The sequence below is a fragment of the Nycticebus coucang genome, chromosome 16 (assembly GCF_027406575.1).
Source record: "Nycticebus coucang isolate mNycCou1 chromosome 16, mNycCou1.pri, whole genome shotgun sequence".
In the NCBI taxonomy this organism is placed as follows: domain Eukaryota; kingdom Metazoa; phylum Chordata; class Mammalia; order Primates; family Lorisidae; genus Nycticebus; species Nycticebus coucang.
This window is the reverse complement of record NC_069795.1, coordinates 44,551,956-44,567,728: the sequence shown is the minus strand read 5'-3', so window position 1 is coordinate 44,567,728 and position 15,773 is coordinate 44,551,956. Positions and strand designations below refer to the sequence as shown.

At 36.8% G+C, this 15,773-nt stretch overlaps 1 pseudogene; it reads left to right on the top strand.

Annotated features, from left to right (window-relative positions):
- Positions 1–15,773, top strand: part of LOC128567412 (dnaJ homolog subfamily B member 6-like) — a 109,932-nt pseudogene that overhangs the window by 2,339 nt on the left and 91,820 nt on the right.

Below are 15,773 nucleotides of genomic sequence, written 5' to 3'. Positions count from 1 at the left end.
CATCCAGGTTGGCGGGTTCAAAGCCAGCCCGGGCCTGCTAAACAACAATGACGATTGCAACAAAAAAATAGCCGGGCCTTGTGGCAGGCACCTGTAGTCCCAGCTACTTAGGTGGCTGACGCAAGAGAATTACTTAAGACAAGGAGCTGGAGGTTGCTGTGAGCTGTGATGCCACAGCTCTCTATGAGGGTGACATAGTGAGACTCTGTCTCCAGAAAAAAAAAAAAAAAAGAAGAAGAAGAAGAGTAGAACAGTGGACATGACTATAATTGAGAATTGTAATTTATTTATTGACTTCATGATTTAACATGTTGTTTTACTTAACATTGTTTATGAAATGCTGATTTTTCTGTCTTTAGGGAGATTAAAAAGAAGAAATATAAAAATGTTCAATTTAAAAAGTACTTGATACTGGATTTGTCTGATTCCAGCTAAATAGTCTGGGTTATGCAATTAACTATGAGCAAGGTCACAATCACCTCATAGTAATTCGACACAGCTGAACAAATTGTGTTCAATACCACTAAATACATCTCATGAAAAATTTTCTTTTGAATATTTGTTTTCCAACTTAAAACCCATTTTTTGTGCTTTACTTTTTGCTATTTATGAGACCAGTAATTCCTATATCCTCTTTATCTGCATGAGGCAGAATAAATTAAAACAGGACAAAGGAAACCTTTTGTAGAGGATCCATGAGTAAATGTATTTGGCTCTGAGTGTCACCAAGTCTCCTTAACAACTATCATGCACAAAACACACTGACAATATGCAAATGATTAATCATGGCACTCTTCCTGGTGAACATTATACTATAAAATTTTATAAACAGTACACTATTTTTTTTTTTTTTTAGAGACATAGTCTGACTTTTTCACCCTCAGTAGAATGCCATGGCATCACAGTTCCCACAACCTTCAACTCCTGGGCTTAGGCAATTCTCTTGCCTCAGCCTCCTGAGTAGCTGGGACTACAGAGCCTACCACAACACCCATCTATTTTTTGTTGCAGTTTGGCCGAATCTGGGTTCGAACCCACCACCCTTGGTATATGGGGCCGGCGCCCTACACACTGAGCAATAGGTGTCACCCCCCATTAAGGGTTTTTTATACTTTTCCAATGCACTGAAGTACTATCCTTCTTTCACTTTTTTTAAATTACTAAAAAATATAAAGATTCTTATTAGCTTCTGAGCAATACGATAGCAGGTGGCTGGCTGGATTTGGGGCTACAGGTTATGGTTTGCTGATTCACAGTTTGAAGAATAAAATTAAAGAAGGGAAACATATCAAAATTTTGTAAAGAGAGAATTGCTCAATACTCATAGTTGCTACTACATTATTTGTCAAAAACATTTTAAAATAAGAATCATTTGTAATTTATTAATGTAATTAACCTTTAGAAGACTTATTTGACATCTAAAAAATAACAAATAGTTACTTTTCTGTAATGTTTCATGGCTCTGTTTCTGTTGCTTACATTTAGTTGGATCAGCTTTTACTTTATAAAGTAGTAGGTATCACATGAATTCCATCCCTGATGGTTTCTGTATATTAAGTAGGAGTATATGTCATGTATAGAAAGAATTTTTATACAAACTGTAAACAAAAAACAAGAATACACAAAGATTCATAGAATTTTATTTAATCAGAAATTTAATTTATTACAAATAAGTGACCATAAGATACACAAATTTTCCAAAATCAGAATAGAATATCAGAAATGTCATGATCACCAAATGCAGGCCTTCTATGAAGCCCAATAAAGATACATTAAATATTCCAAAATTTTGGAAAGTCAGATTTTATATAAAAGTGAGCTGCAGAATATTATGGAAACCAAATGCCATACAACATTTTTACTAGTACACATAATTCAGTGTAGTCTGAAGTATCTGTGAACATTTTGACTGACATTTTCCTTTTTGTGCCATTTAAATCTTACATGCAACCATACTCTGAGGTCTTTATTGAAAATGAACATAATTATAATGGGACACTGTCTTTTAATTGGAAAGGTAAGTAAAGAACTAATCAAGAAAATCCAGGAAGCTTCCTTCATTTTCTAAGAGCTGTCTAGATACGTTTGGAATGACAGTTGACTGTGATCTACGTCATTTAGGTGATTCTCTGATGAATGGTGTCAAAATGTCCTTTCTCGTTCCACTCCCTTTGAGTAACCAACCATGCCATCATTCATCAAAGCTCAATTCAATGTTTTATTCTAAGATAGGCGTCCAGATGACATCTGGATATTGGATAACTGCCTTCCCTTCATCCAAGGCAGGCATTTGAAACATCTCGAAAAGGGGGCTATGCATCTTTTCAAAATATAGGAAGGCCTCACTAATGATCAATGGCCATTATTCTTCACTGTACATACCTTTGAACGTTCCATTCCATATCATTAATGTGACAGATTGTGATGTACAATTCTACTAAAAATTGAAGAAAAATGACAAGGAGTAGCATAACTCTATTATACTAACTCTGCCCCATTCATATGAGGATACTTGTTTCACCTAGAAAAGCATCTTTTATGCAGGCCACATTGGATGACGATGCTTTTTCCTCTACCCATAGAGGAATCCAGCCATGGAAGTTAACATCCTGTGATGTGTCTTTCTTCGGATCTCAATAATGTAAACATGTCCAGAAATGCTGCCTCTGAAATATCTCTCTGGTCATAGAGAACATTTAGACATATTTTATTAAAAAAATAGCATTCTTGCTGTCTCAGGGTCCCACCCTGGGGCCAGGGTTCTTTAAAACCTGTGGAACTGGAGGCGATTGACTTAAAAAATAAAGTTAAAAATGGTGAGAGATAAAAAGACTGGGCACGGAGAATAGCGTTTTCAAGGGTGAGAACACAGAGACCACCACTGGCTTGTGGGGCTTCAGCAAGTGGCCCGGAGTGTTTGTTCCACCCCGCCTTTCCTGGAGGCTATTTTTCTCATTTAGTCCAGCAGGTAAGTTGAGGAAGGGAACAAAAACGTCAGCATTTTCTCTGAGTAAGCATTTTCGTTCTTATTCTATCTATAATCATTACCTTTAAGGGTCTGAGCAGCCTTGAGAAATCCAGAACCTCAGCCTTCCGGGGGGGGGGTGGCGGGCAGCCTCCTGTCTATTGTCAAGCACACGAATTCCTTGGGTGGGGTGGGGGGATTAATCCCCTTTACTTCTCTGCTGAGCAGACAGGATGGCATCAGACTCCTCTGATCTCCATCGGAAGGTGTTTACCTCTGTAATTAGGGTACAAACCCTCCTGCAATATTTCAGGACTTGAACTGCCCTTGATCTGTGTCCTTAGCATAATACAAATCCCTACAATGGGTATTTGCTTTGACTATTGACTGTTGCAGGGAATGGCCTGGTTCATGTTCCTTCCCAAGCCTTGCACGTGGATTCCTCTATGGCTGTTGTTCTTCAGAGTGTCTACAGACCCAGCAGGGGTGTTCGCAAGCTTTATGCCTTAAAGGCCAGGCTTCTAGTGAAAGCAGGAGCTGCTCAGATAAGTAATTTAAGCTAGCTAAACTGTTTGATTTCACCTTGCTCAGCTTATTTCTGTTTTTCCTTTTTTTCTGGAGGTATTTTCTCTGGCAAAGAATAGGGTCTTTGGTCCCCATTCTCCCTGCTTTGCTGTTTTCTTTTATTAACTCCATTTGATGTTACGGTTGGAGTATCCTATGGTCAGACATGTAATGTTCCTCTTCTTGTTTGCTATTTAGCATGGATTCATCTCTATTTTATATAGCTTTGGAACTTGGAAAACCACATCGCTTTGCTTTTGATGACATTTGAAAAAAAATTATTACAATTCATTCTTCACAAATAAAAAAGATCTAATTCTCCTTCCCTCCTCTGTCATAGATGAAGTAAGCTCTAAGATAGACTTGCCTTCTCAGTTCCCATCTAAGAAACATACTGAAAATGCACTTGCTTATTTTAGTGTAACAACCCCAAATCCCTGGATATTGTATAAGGATGTGGTGAGTAAATATCTGTCTGTCATTTATACACTAATGGGATTTGTTATTCCAGGTACTTGCTGAGTCTTCCAGTCCGAATGACTATCAAGTCCTTCGGGATTCATTTAGATAAAGCAATGTTGTGCGCTTCAGCTTTAAATACATTCTGCTCTGATTAGTGAAGCCAGCATTTCTTTTCAACTTACTTTTTCCTCCCTAAAGTTGTACATTTTAAAGCAAAAACTATGAAGCTTGGAAAACAAAAATAGACTTTTTATTCTTAAATAGTAAATGCTAAGGAAAAGGCAAAAATAGTAAAATCCAGAGTTTGTTGTAGTATCTATAAAATGTACCTTTTGGTTTTATTTTTAGGTAATTTACCATTATGGAGATTTTATTGCTTCTATTATCATGAGCTATAATTTTTTTCCCCTAATTCTTAAGTACTGTGACCAAAGGGGGGAGGGGAAGAAAAGAAGGAAGAGAAGGAGTTCAAGAATGAATAACAGAATTACCTGCCCAAAGCATCAAAATCACATCAATCTTTCTTTATATTTTAATGCAGACTTTTGACATGGCCTTAAAAAACAATTTCTATGTTTTCCATGAAAAAAAAATCTTCATGAAAGCAAAAATTTCTTCATATTTATTCTCAATGGAGATATTAGCTATATGTACACAGCAAATATCTTAGAATATAAATTATTTAGGAATGAATAGTTATGGTTAAATTTTATTTAAAATCTTTACAAAAAAAATAAAACCTTTAAGTATTCAAAATTTTATTTAGTCTATTGCTTTAACTGTGATATCTTAGAGATCAACATATGACTTCATAAAATGGACTATGATGGGAGATTTTATGTAATGAATGTTTAATTCCTACATATTCTAAAATTTACCTGAAAATGTTTTAGATTTCATCAAAACGAATCATTTGTGACAAGCTGAATCTCACAAATACATATGTAGCACTTATAATATTCAATTTTTATCCTAAACTCTAGAGAAAATTTAATATATAAAACATAATTCACAAAGTACTTTCAAATAGCTTACACATTTTCAAGTACTTTTTTATTTGAATCCATTTTCCTCTCTTTATTTTTTTGGTTTGTTTTTTAGTACATTGCCTTTCCTTCATATATGGTAACTGTAAGTTCATACAATGTTACAAAATATTCTGTTATGCAATTTTACATGAAAGTCAAGTGTCACCAAATTAAAAGGTAAATATTCATCATTTGCTACAGTATCTCCTTTCATTGGAAACCTTTTTGTAATATGAGAAAAAAATATCCATTGGGTTTGGTGACTTCTTATGAAAGTAGAAGTAAAGATTGGATCTTTTTTGGTATATATTTGGAAAACACTTCACTGTAACATTTTTCAGACCCCCAGCCAGTATTGTATTCTTTTTTGTAAAATTTGTAGCAATCTGTTAGATGGCTAACCGTCTGCATGCCACTACCTCTCTAGTTGAGTCCCTTAGAATGGTCATGATAATGTATTGGAGGCAAAGAGACTTGATGTTACCCAGATGTTCCTTTTTCATTTTGAGACCATGGGGCACAACAATGAGATACACTGTCTATTATTTCAAGCATATAAAGGACTTATGAATTTGGAACTGTTTAATGACTATTTTAAAAACTTAGATACAGAAGTTAAGTTCCTTTAATTCACTGGCTTCAATTATCAGAATTTCTCAGGCTATCAGGTAGCAAGACTGTCCACCTAAATTAAATTATAAGTTTAGATATGATTATGAATGATATCTTGGAGGAATAGGTTGTTTCTGATAAATATTATATTTTAAAAAGGTTATTTCCATTTTTAAAATTGGTAAACTTTTAGTAAATAATTATCAAAGTGTTCCTAGAATTGGAACACACACCTTCAGTTAAGCATCTGTCACTGTGTTCATGACACTTCAATACAATTTAAGGTCACTCAGTTTTGATAATGCACAGCAAAGATTGATAACCCTTAATCCTTATTAAGCTTCTTTATTGAAAACCATCAAGATTTAATTTTTTTTTTTAATCTTACCACTTGGTAGATAAATGGCTTATAAGTCCCTTTCTTCTTTCACTTTTCTAATTAATCTGAATGTCATTTGAGAAGGCACGGAATAGAAGAATTGGGAAAAAGTCTTACTAGCTAACTCTTAGAAATATGTATTTTATCAATGTCAACTCCCAGATAATGCCACATGTGCTAATCCCTAACCCTCTCCACCATAGTGCTCTAAGTTGTCTTTCACTTTGATTTATCAGACAGCTGACCCTGGCCTAACCCTGTCAGCTTTAGTTCAGAGGCACTCTTACAAAAGATAGTCCTCTGATCTGACAAATTGATTGGCTACAAGGAAGTTTAACTGGAAAGAGATCTCCCTAACAAGTGATAAAGACCTTTTTTGTATTCCCAGCTTACAGCTTTGGCTATGTGGGCAGAATTTATAAAATATCCATCAGAAAAAGAAAACATTATGAGTGATTTGGAAAGCTAACTATAAAAGAAAATGATAAAAAGGACACAGCTTCCTGTTTAATGATAACTCTGGGAGTGTCAACAACTATATTTTATTTAAAAGCTTTAAGTAGAGGCTAATTGAAAATAATTATTCTAATTGGAAAATAAATATTAAAATTCTTTTAGTATTTCCTAATTGACTTGAAATAGAGCATAATGATTAGGTATGAGGATAATAAATTACAGTCTATAGAAAAGCTATTAGTCAGATTAAGGGAGACTTTGACAAAATATTTCTTCTTTTTTTTTTTTAGAAACATAGTCTCACTTTGTCGCCCTTCAGTAGAGTGCAGTGACATCACAGCTCACAGCAACCTCCAGTTCTCGGGCTTAGGCGATTCTCTTGCCTCAGCCTCCCAAGTAGCTGGGACTATAAGTGCCCGCCACAATACCCTGCTATTTTTTGTTGCAGTTTAGCCAGGGCCACCTTCGGTATATGGGGTCAGCACCCTACTCACTGAGCCACAGGCATCGCCCGACCAAATATCTTTTTTTTAATGAATCTAATGAGCACCTTTTGTCCATGACATTTTGACTCTTACTTCATAATTTTGCTACTATCAATCTATACTTCAGTACATTTTATCCAAAGGATATATTTCGGTTGTCTTTCCTTTAGGTTTTAAGAAGTAGAAATATAGAATTTAATTTTTTAATAGAAATTCAAACAAATATTAAAGCCAACATAATAAAGATGTATTCACTAAAACACTTCTCTATCTTAATTATACTATGCTGCAAAATTAGGGCTATTTCTACCTTTTTATCCTTGATAATTCTTTTTTTTGTGTGTGTGTGTGTGTATGTGTTTTTTTTGGCCAGAGCCTGGGTTTGAACCCGCCACCTCCAGCATATGGGACCGGCGCCCTACTCCTTGAGCCACAGGCGCCACCCCTTGATAATTCTTGAATATTTGTGTTTTTCCCTCTTATAACTGTGACTTTATATTTCTTCTGTATTTTCACATCAGCCCATATAACCTTTTATTTCTGGAGATATTCGTGATGACCCATCTCCTTCTCATAACATACTTTAAAGCAGACCAAGGTCAAGGAGCAAGAAATGGATTTTGGTCTGATGGAAAGAGCTACAGCGCTGTTTCAATGTGCAGAGGCAGGAACATATACATCTTCAGTCCTCCCTCAGACCTGGAATGAAGATGTGGGTCCTAGAGGAAAGAGTGCTTGATATCAGACAGTTGAAAATTATTAATAATGGTACAGATGTCCAGCAGCAGGGATCACATGGAGTCAGTGATATCTCTGTTCTCTCACCTTCCTGGCGATCTGATTAGCCATGCGATTTTTCTTTTTTTTTCAAGTTCATTCTACTTCTGCCAAAGTTATTCAAAATAACTTGATGGAAATAAAGACTCTCAATTGACAGATGTTCACTTTAAAGTTAAGCATCTGAGTTTGGTGTCAGAGGCATTTTCCAAAAATGAATACAGGTTCGTTACAAGGAAGGACACAATATTATCCTTTTAATAACTACATTGGTTACATTTCTGGAAAAGTTAAGGAACATTATACATGGTTGGTTTCTAGCAGTGGCAATAACTAATATGTAAAATTATGTATTTCTTTCAAGTCATATATTGGCATCTAGTATCAGAAAAATTGAGTGAGACACTTTTAAACGACATTGTAAATTAAATATCTAGACAAATTACTAATATTAACTCAATAGTTATGTTTTTGAAATACATTACATTTTGGGCAGCACCTGTGGCTCAGAGGAGTAGGGCACTGGCCCCATATGCAAGAGGTGGCAGGTTCAAATCCAGCCTCAGCCAAAATTGCAAAAAAAAAATAAAAGAAAAGAAATACATTACATTTTATCTCATTTAACATGTGATTTTCCCCATATTGTTTGCTCTAAAAATTCATCATTTTTTTAAAAAGTACCAAATATTTATAACTATTTTCAGCTTTATTAAATTAATTGACACTTCCAGGAAGATATGAATAGTGTAATAATATGCATCTCCATAAATTTTCATTTTTAGTTATCTAATATCATGTTTTCTTGTAAAGTGTGTGGTGGGGTTTTGGTTTACTAAGAGAACAAAAAGAGAATTTGATAAAAATAAAGCAAGCAAAAAGAAAGATGATCTCATCAATAATGTGACTTAGGAAATGTTTAATTATGTGTAATATTTTGAAATAAATACTAAGAAGCAGAGAAAATAAAATATAGTACACTTAATGGAAAATGACCCTTCAATGTTCTTTGTATATGAAAACTCAGGTTTGTTTTTTTCTTTGCTATATTAGATGGAGTAATTTAGTCCAGCATTCAGTTGTTAAGGTTTGCGGAAGAAGATAACACTGGGGCAGTAACTCAAGAGTGCTTATGCTGCCAAAGCCCATGCCTGCCAAATATCCCCACTTCAAGTGGGTGGAAATTTCACCAAGGACCTCACCATTCTGCAGTTGCTAGGAAGCAGAAGTTGCCATTTTCTACCTCCAACAACCAGTTACCCAAAGGTATCTACGATCTGTGTGTTTCCTCCCAAAATAATAATGAAGACAAAGGACTTTTGGACATATAGTATTGATAAATGATTCCCCCATCCGGGGCTAGACAGGGGCCCCCATTTTTGAGGCCTGGGTAAACAGGTTTTCTCTGGGCCAGCAGTCCCTGAAAGCAAACAGGATCAGAGAAAAACAGCCTGACCAGAGTCTCATCTGGATGGCCCTTCCTGAAGTGAGAAATATTCATCCTCATCCTGCTGCTTTGCCTGGGCCAGGAGCTGGGTGAGGGCTGTATTCTTTCGCTAGTACATTAATTCACTAATCAGCATGGGCAGGATATTTTCTGTGTGCCAGCTCCTGGCCAAGTGACATACGTTCCCAAGACACCCCCTTCCTCCCAACCCCCCCACACAGGCAGAATATGAATCCCTGGACGAAGACCCATGCAGGCTGACCCACTTGGGAATCCCCACCTCCCCTGACCGAGGCTTTGCTACCCTTCTTTTTGTGTGTCTCAACAAATAAACCTTACTTGTTAAGTTTTACTTAAATAAACCTTGTCACTTATTCTCATGGTCTGGAGCTTCATTCTTTGAATCTCCACACCAAGGACTGACAAGGAAAGAAAACTTTCAGGAGCAGTATTTGGGACAAATCCCCATATACATACTTTGAAATTAAAAAGAACAAACATCAATACTCCAAGCTGATATGGTGAGAAATGGTCAGTTCTGTTAATTATCTACAATGTTGTAGACAAGTAAGTGTTACTTGGTTGTTTTTTGTTTTAAATAATAATGACAAAATTTCTTTTTCTGAAAGAGCAAACTTCAATTTTCAGGGCAATATAATTAACCTGGAATAACCTGTTCTTCAAGAATATTTTTTAAATGAGGAGCTGTTGTATTCAAATTTAGCTGTAACTTGTTTCTGTCTGGGGGACAATCCAATGCAACATTTGATTAACCCCCTTTCTGATTTCTCCCATCTCTCAGCTCTTGCCTCTGATTCAAAACCCGTGCACCTGATATTTCTAGCTCAATAGTTCTCCCATTCTTCACCTTTCATACAATGATCATATCCATTTTTCTAACAACCATCTTCCTGTCCCTCAATTTCACAATTGTTCCAAATAACAATAGTATTAATAATAATAACAATGAAGAGCAAGTATTCTCTTTATGTTATTTTAATTCAGCATTTAGCTAAGACCCAGAAACACCGAAGTTCTATCAGATCATGAAACCTTTTTGTTTATGGATTCAACTGGAGACATTTGAATATGCCTTAACAAATGTTCAATGAGAAAGAAAGATATAAAAAGAGCAACATGGCTTGTCAAATAATGTTATATGAAATGCTGCAAAATCCCAAAATAAAGTATTATACTTCTCTCTTTAAATATTTGATTAGGCTACACATCAAGTCACATTTCTTTATGAAGCAAAGTATGGAGTATCTCTAGATTTAGTAAGAAAGTCTTAAAGATTTATTCATTGACAAACATTTTTTGGAAAAGAACTTTCATACACATATTATAAGAGTAGCTTAAGCTACAAAATTCTAACACTATTTTTTTAATTGGAAAATATTTTTGTTTCCTTCTGATTTCAGTGCTGTAATGCATCGTATTGAGTCATTCAGTCATGCTGGTTTTGATTCCCAAGGTTTTGAGCCAGTTCAGTTATTTTCAGCACAGCATGAAAGGAGAATTTTCACTTTAATCCAAGCCATTTGCTTCACATAATGTCAATGGATACAAGACAGAGTTTGCAGAGATTTTGCCAAGTGTGCTATGATACACAATAAATAAAAGGCAAAGTACAAAATTATTCTGTTTCTGACTTAAAATTATTCCACCTAAGAAAGTGTATAGAAGTAATAATTCCTAAACATTTTTTTCAATATAACTACATTCAATAATTTCAAACAGGTTTAATAATATTATATTTGCTTGCACTGCTACAAATAAAAGAGTGTTTAAATAGCAATGGAATTTATTTCGGTGGTTCTTCAGTATCTTTCAGGTATACATAAGAACATATTTTGTTCTCTACCAATGACAAAGTTAATTCTTTATAATTGTGCTGTTAAATATATAAATGTGTTCCTTCTGTCTAACATCAGTCTTGAGCTATTTAATATCACTAGTTTCACATTTCACTGGAGTGGAAAACACAAATAGCTCTGCTATCGGGAGTTTTGCCCATGAAATGTTTCCTAACAAGCATTGCCATGTCAAATATAAGTGGATTGGTTTTAGAAGATTAGTCAAACTGCTCTACTATTTACCTGTGAAAATTGAGGTCTTGGGTTCACATAACAAAATGAATTCTCTTAGAAAGTATTTCTCTGAATTTCGAAGTTACAATATATGAATCTTTTCAAAAACAAAACAGCACATTTTTGACTTAACTCATTTTATGGTTTGACTGTGTCCCCCCAAAATTAATCTGTTGGGAACTTAATCCCCAATGAAACAATGTTAAGACATGGAGCCTTTAAAATACGATTAGGTCATGGGGCTCTGATTAATAGCATAGTGCAGAATGACAGTGGATTCCTTACAAAGGAAGACATTTAACCTCCTTTGCCTCTCTCTCTCCCTCTCTCACCTTCCACCATGGACTGTCACCAGATGATACTGGACTGCCCAGACTCCAGAACTGTGAGAAATTTTTTTTTATAAATTAGTCTCTAGTATTCTGTTGTAGCAATGCAAACTGGACTAAGGCAGAAAATTGGTACCAGAAGAAAAGGATTGTCAGAAAAGTCTGGATCTTCTTGGAGATCAAACTGTTGGTATAAATATGAATAAAGGCCAGTTTGATGAGGTCTCAAAAGGTACTGTAACTATATAACTATTATTGTTATATAGTTTCAAAGAACTTGGTGGAAGACAGAACTTAAGAGTGATGAACTAAGATATCTGAGAGAAGAAGTGTCTAAGCAACGAAGTGTTCAGGGTGCTACACAACTTTTTTTGGCCATTTATAACAATATGAGAGTGAGAAATCAAAGATGGATTTATAATTAAAAGGAAAGAAAAAAGTAATATTTTGAAAAATTTTAGCCTGACCATGCAAAGAATGAAAAAGCATCTTTTGGAGAGGAAAGGAAGGAGGTGTAGTCAAGTCACTGCCCTTTGCTAAAGAGATCAATTATCATTTATAGAAGGGAGCAAGGTATAATTAATCAAGACAATGAAAGAAAATCCCTGAAGGCATTTTTGAGATCTTTGAGGCTGTCTCTCCCTTCGGCTGGTCCAGAGCAAGACCTTAAGAAGAATGTTTCCGGAGAGGAGTCTGTGGTACCTCTGCATTCACTATCTGTGTTTCCTTGAGTATCTGCTCCCTGCATTCCGATGTTGTACTCCTTGGCCACCCAGCCATGGCTCAAGCAGACACAAACAGGACTTAGATCGCTACTTTGGAGGGCACAAAGAGTAAACCTTGGCAGCACCCATGTGGTACTTTGCAGACACACAGAGTGAATAAGCTATAGGACCATGGTGGCCTCTACCTGGACTTCAAAGGATATACTGGATGTCTTGCAGGCCCAGGTGGAAACATGTTGAAGGAGCACAGCCACCACAGACAGTTTCGATTAGGAAAATGCCCAGGAAAAATCAGGAATCGGTGCTCTATTACTCCTTTCTTCTTGCCTATTTCTCCCTTTGAGAATGGGAATATTTATCCTATGCCTGAATCACATGGAGAATGTAGCCTAACGTTTAGGCAAGTGACTCAGGAGACAACTATCAGTTGTCTAAATGTCTCCAAAGGCCATCTGCGTGAATAAAACATTGAATCTATTTAATTAGCCTTTTCCTTTTTCATCCTCAAATAGTTGCTTCAGGAGATAATGCAGAAAATGCAGTTGATTAAATTGACTGAAATCCATAGAGATTGTGTAGGAAGAAATTGTACAGCAGAACATGAAGGGTCAGGAGATCAGCAGAGATCAACCTCCAAGAGGCTTGTAGTCCTCTGAGAAGGGTCGGTGAAGTGGGTTTTATTCTTCCCCAAACCTCTGACAGTCAGTGGGCTCCTGAGCTGCTGTGAGCACTTGTACCTTCACAGGCCCAAAAGCTACTGCCGCCATGAACAGGTAGCTTCTTACTTTTATTGTGACAATATAAAAATAACAAAAAAAAAACAGAAAGTCAGAACAGCCCTTGGAGGAGATACCTTCCCTGTTCTCTGGAAGTGCTGGCTTTTTTGTAAGTAAAAGTAAAACTATTGATCTCTCGTCTCTTCTCCATTGATTGGCTTAGGTGACAGGCAAATGGACTCCTTGGTAACAAAAGTGCTAACTTTCCCCCGATTCAGGCCCTTTCCTTTTCCTTCTCATGCATGATCCATGGCTACTAAAAGGCTGTTGAGCTGAGGCTACTAGAAACTGCTTTTTTCTCCATTGGTGCATCCACCACAACAGGGTTTCCACAGAGAGTATGGATCAAGCCTTTCTAAACAGTCTCTCCCCTTTCCCTCCACTACCTGCAGCCACCAACAGAGACAACTGAGCCACCATGCCAAGGCTTCCACAGATTGTGGGGCTCATCCCTTTCCTCTGAGGATTCTGCAGTGGACCGAGAGGTGCTTGGACTATGAGCTCCCTGCCTGGTGATCCTCCCTGGTGCTGCTTCCCTGCTGACCTCCATCAGAGCACGGTATGCCCTAAAATAGAAGGACTTCAAACGTGCTTAGGCAAGCTATGGGCAACATGGGACCAGTGTATTTTTCCCAGCAAGGTCGGGGATTGTTCTTCAGGGACCCTGGAATGTGCCCATAGGCCTGATCCCATACTCCCATGTCTCAGTTGCATTGCTCATGGGAAAGAAGGGAAGAATTTTTGATTGGGGTGAGAACACTACAGGCCCTACCTTGTGCCTTTACATGGAAGCCTTAGGAAGACCTGTGACCAATGCTGAAACAGATACCTTGCCAGCTTTAGTAGAGCCTAAGGGCTAGTTCACCCAGTCCAGTCCTGCCCCACCCCACCCCCCACCCTGGCCAAAGAATAAAGACCCACTTAAATTCCAGAGCCCAATTACAGCATTTACTGATTCAATCATACAAACTGTAGTAGAGTCTCACCCTTAGCAATATTCACTCTTATTTATTACCTAATCAAAAGGTGCCATAACCTGATCAAAAGAAAATTGAAAAGTAACAAGCAGAAACTGCTCCAGCTGAGAATAACTCAATGAAAGAGCTCCAAATACATGAAAACACAACACAAAGAAGCCACAAAAACAATGCAGGAAATGAATAAAGAATTAAAATTATTTTTAAAAAGCAAGCAGAATTTCTGGAAATGAAAAATTCACAAGGAAATACAAAACATGCTGGAGGCTTGGTGCCCATAGCACAGTGGTTACGGTGTCAGCCACGTGCACCAAAGTTGGCGGGTTCAAGCCCAGCCTGGGCCAGCTAAAACAACAATGACACTGCAACAAAACTGGGCGGTTTTTGTAGTCCCAGCTACTTGGAAGGCTGACAACTGAGCATTTTTTGTAGTCCCAGCTACTTGGGAGGCTGAGGCAAGAGAATCACTTAAGCCCAAGAGTTTGAGGTTGTTATGAGCTGTGATGCTACAGCACTCTGCCAAGAGCAACATAGTGGGACTCTGTCTCAAATAAATAAATAAATAAATAAAAATAAAGAATATAATTGAAAACCTTATAAACCAGATAGATAAATCTTAGAGCTAGAAAACTACACCTTTGAATTACACAAGTCAATCAAAGAGAAATAACAAAAAAATAAAAGAGACAAACAAAGCCTATAAGAAACTTGGAATTATGTAAAGTGAAATTATGAAACTTGGAATCATAGTGCTGGAGTAGCATGGTGATGGCTTGAGGTAGTCATTGAAATCATTGCAGAAAGCAAGTAAAGTTTTAGCAAGAAAAGGAAATGTTTATTTTAACAGGTTAGATGGCAATCCTGGTCCTATGCTAGAGACTGCAGGCGGCAAGCACAGTACTTGGATTTTATATACAACTTTTGAGGGGTATTGGTTACTTTCTGAAATTATCCAAAGGTCCTAATTAGGCTGTCCCCAAAACAGCCCAAGTCATTTTGGAAAGTCCCTGGGACATTGATTAGCCTTTATCTCAAAGCAACCCACTTGCATGGTTTCAAATAGCCCCATTCCCATGACAACTTAGCATGACAAGTCTGGCCAGCGGGAAATAGCCAAAATAACATAAGTGCATCCATAACCTACCCTGCTCAGGTCTAAGTACCTACCTGACCTAACGATAGGCATCCCTGCAGGCAAAGGAATAAATTCACAAGGGCTCGAAAGCCTATTTGTGGGAATACTTGAGGAAAATTTCCCATATCTTGCTAGAAATCCAGGCATCCAGGTACCAGAAGGGCAACAGACTCCTGGGAAAATTCATTGCCAAGAGGCAATCACCATGACATATGGTTATTAATCTGGACAAAGTATTGTGTTGGGTTTCTGTTTTTTTTTTTTCTTTTATCTTATCTCGCTGTGCTTATTTTGGATATATAAGGCTGACCAAGATATAAATGATACTAAAGCATAGAATTTAGAAATCTGGAAGACAAATAAATTTTATAATATGGAAAAGGCTAATGTAAGCAGAAAACACCATTACTATTCCTTGAAATAATTAGAAATCTCTCTACCATTTCTAGTCAGTATAATGCTGGAAGTCCAGGCAGAGCAATCAGACAAGAGAAGGAAGAGAAGGAAATCAATGGTATCCAAATGAAGACAGAAGAGGTCAATCTATCACTCTTTGCTGATGATATGAT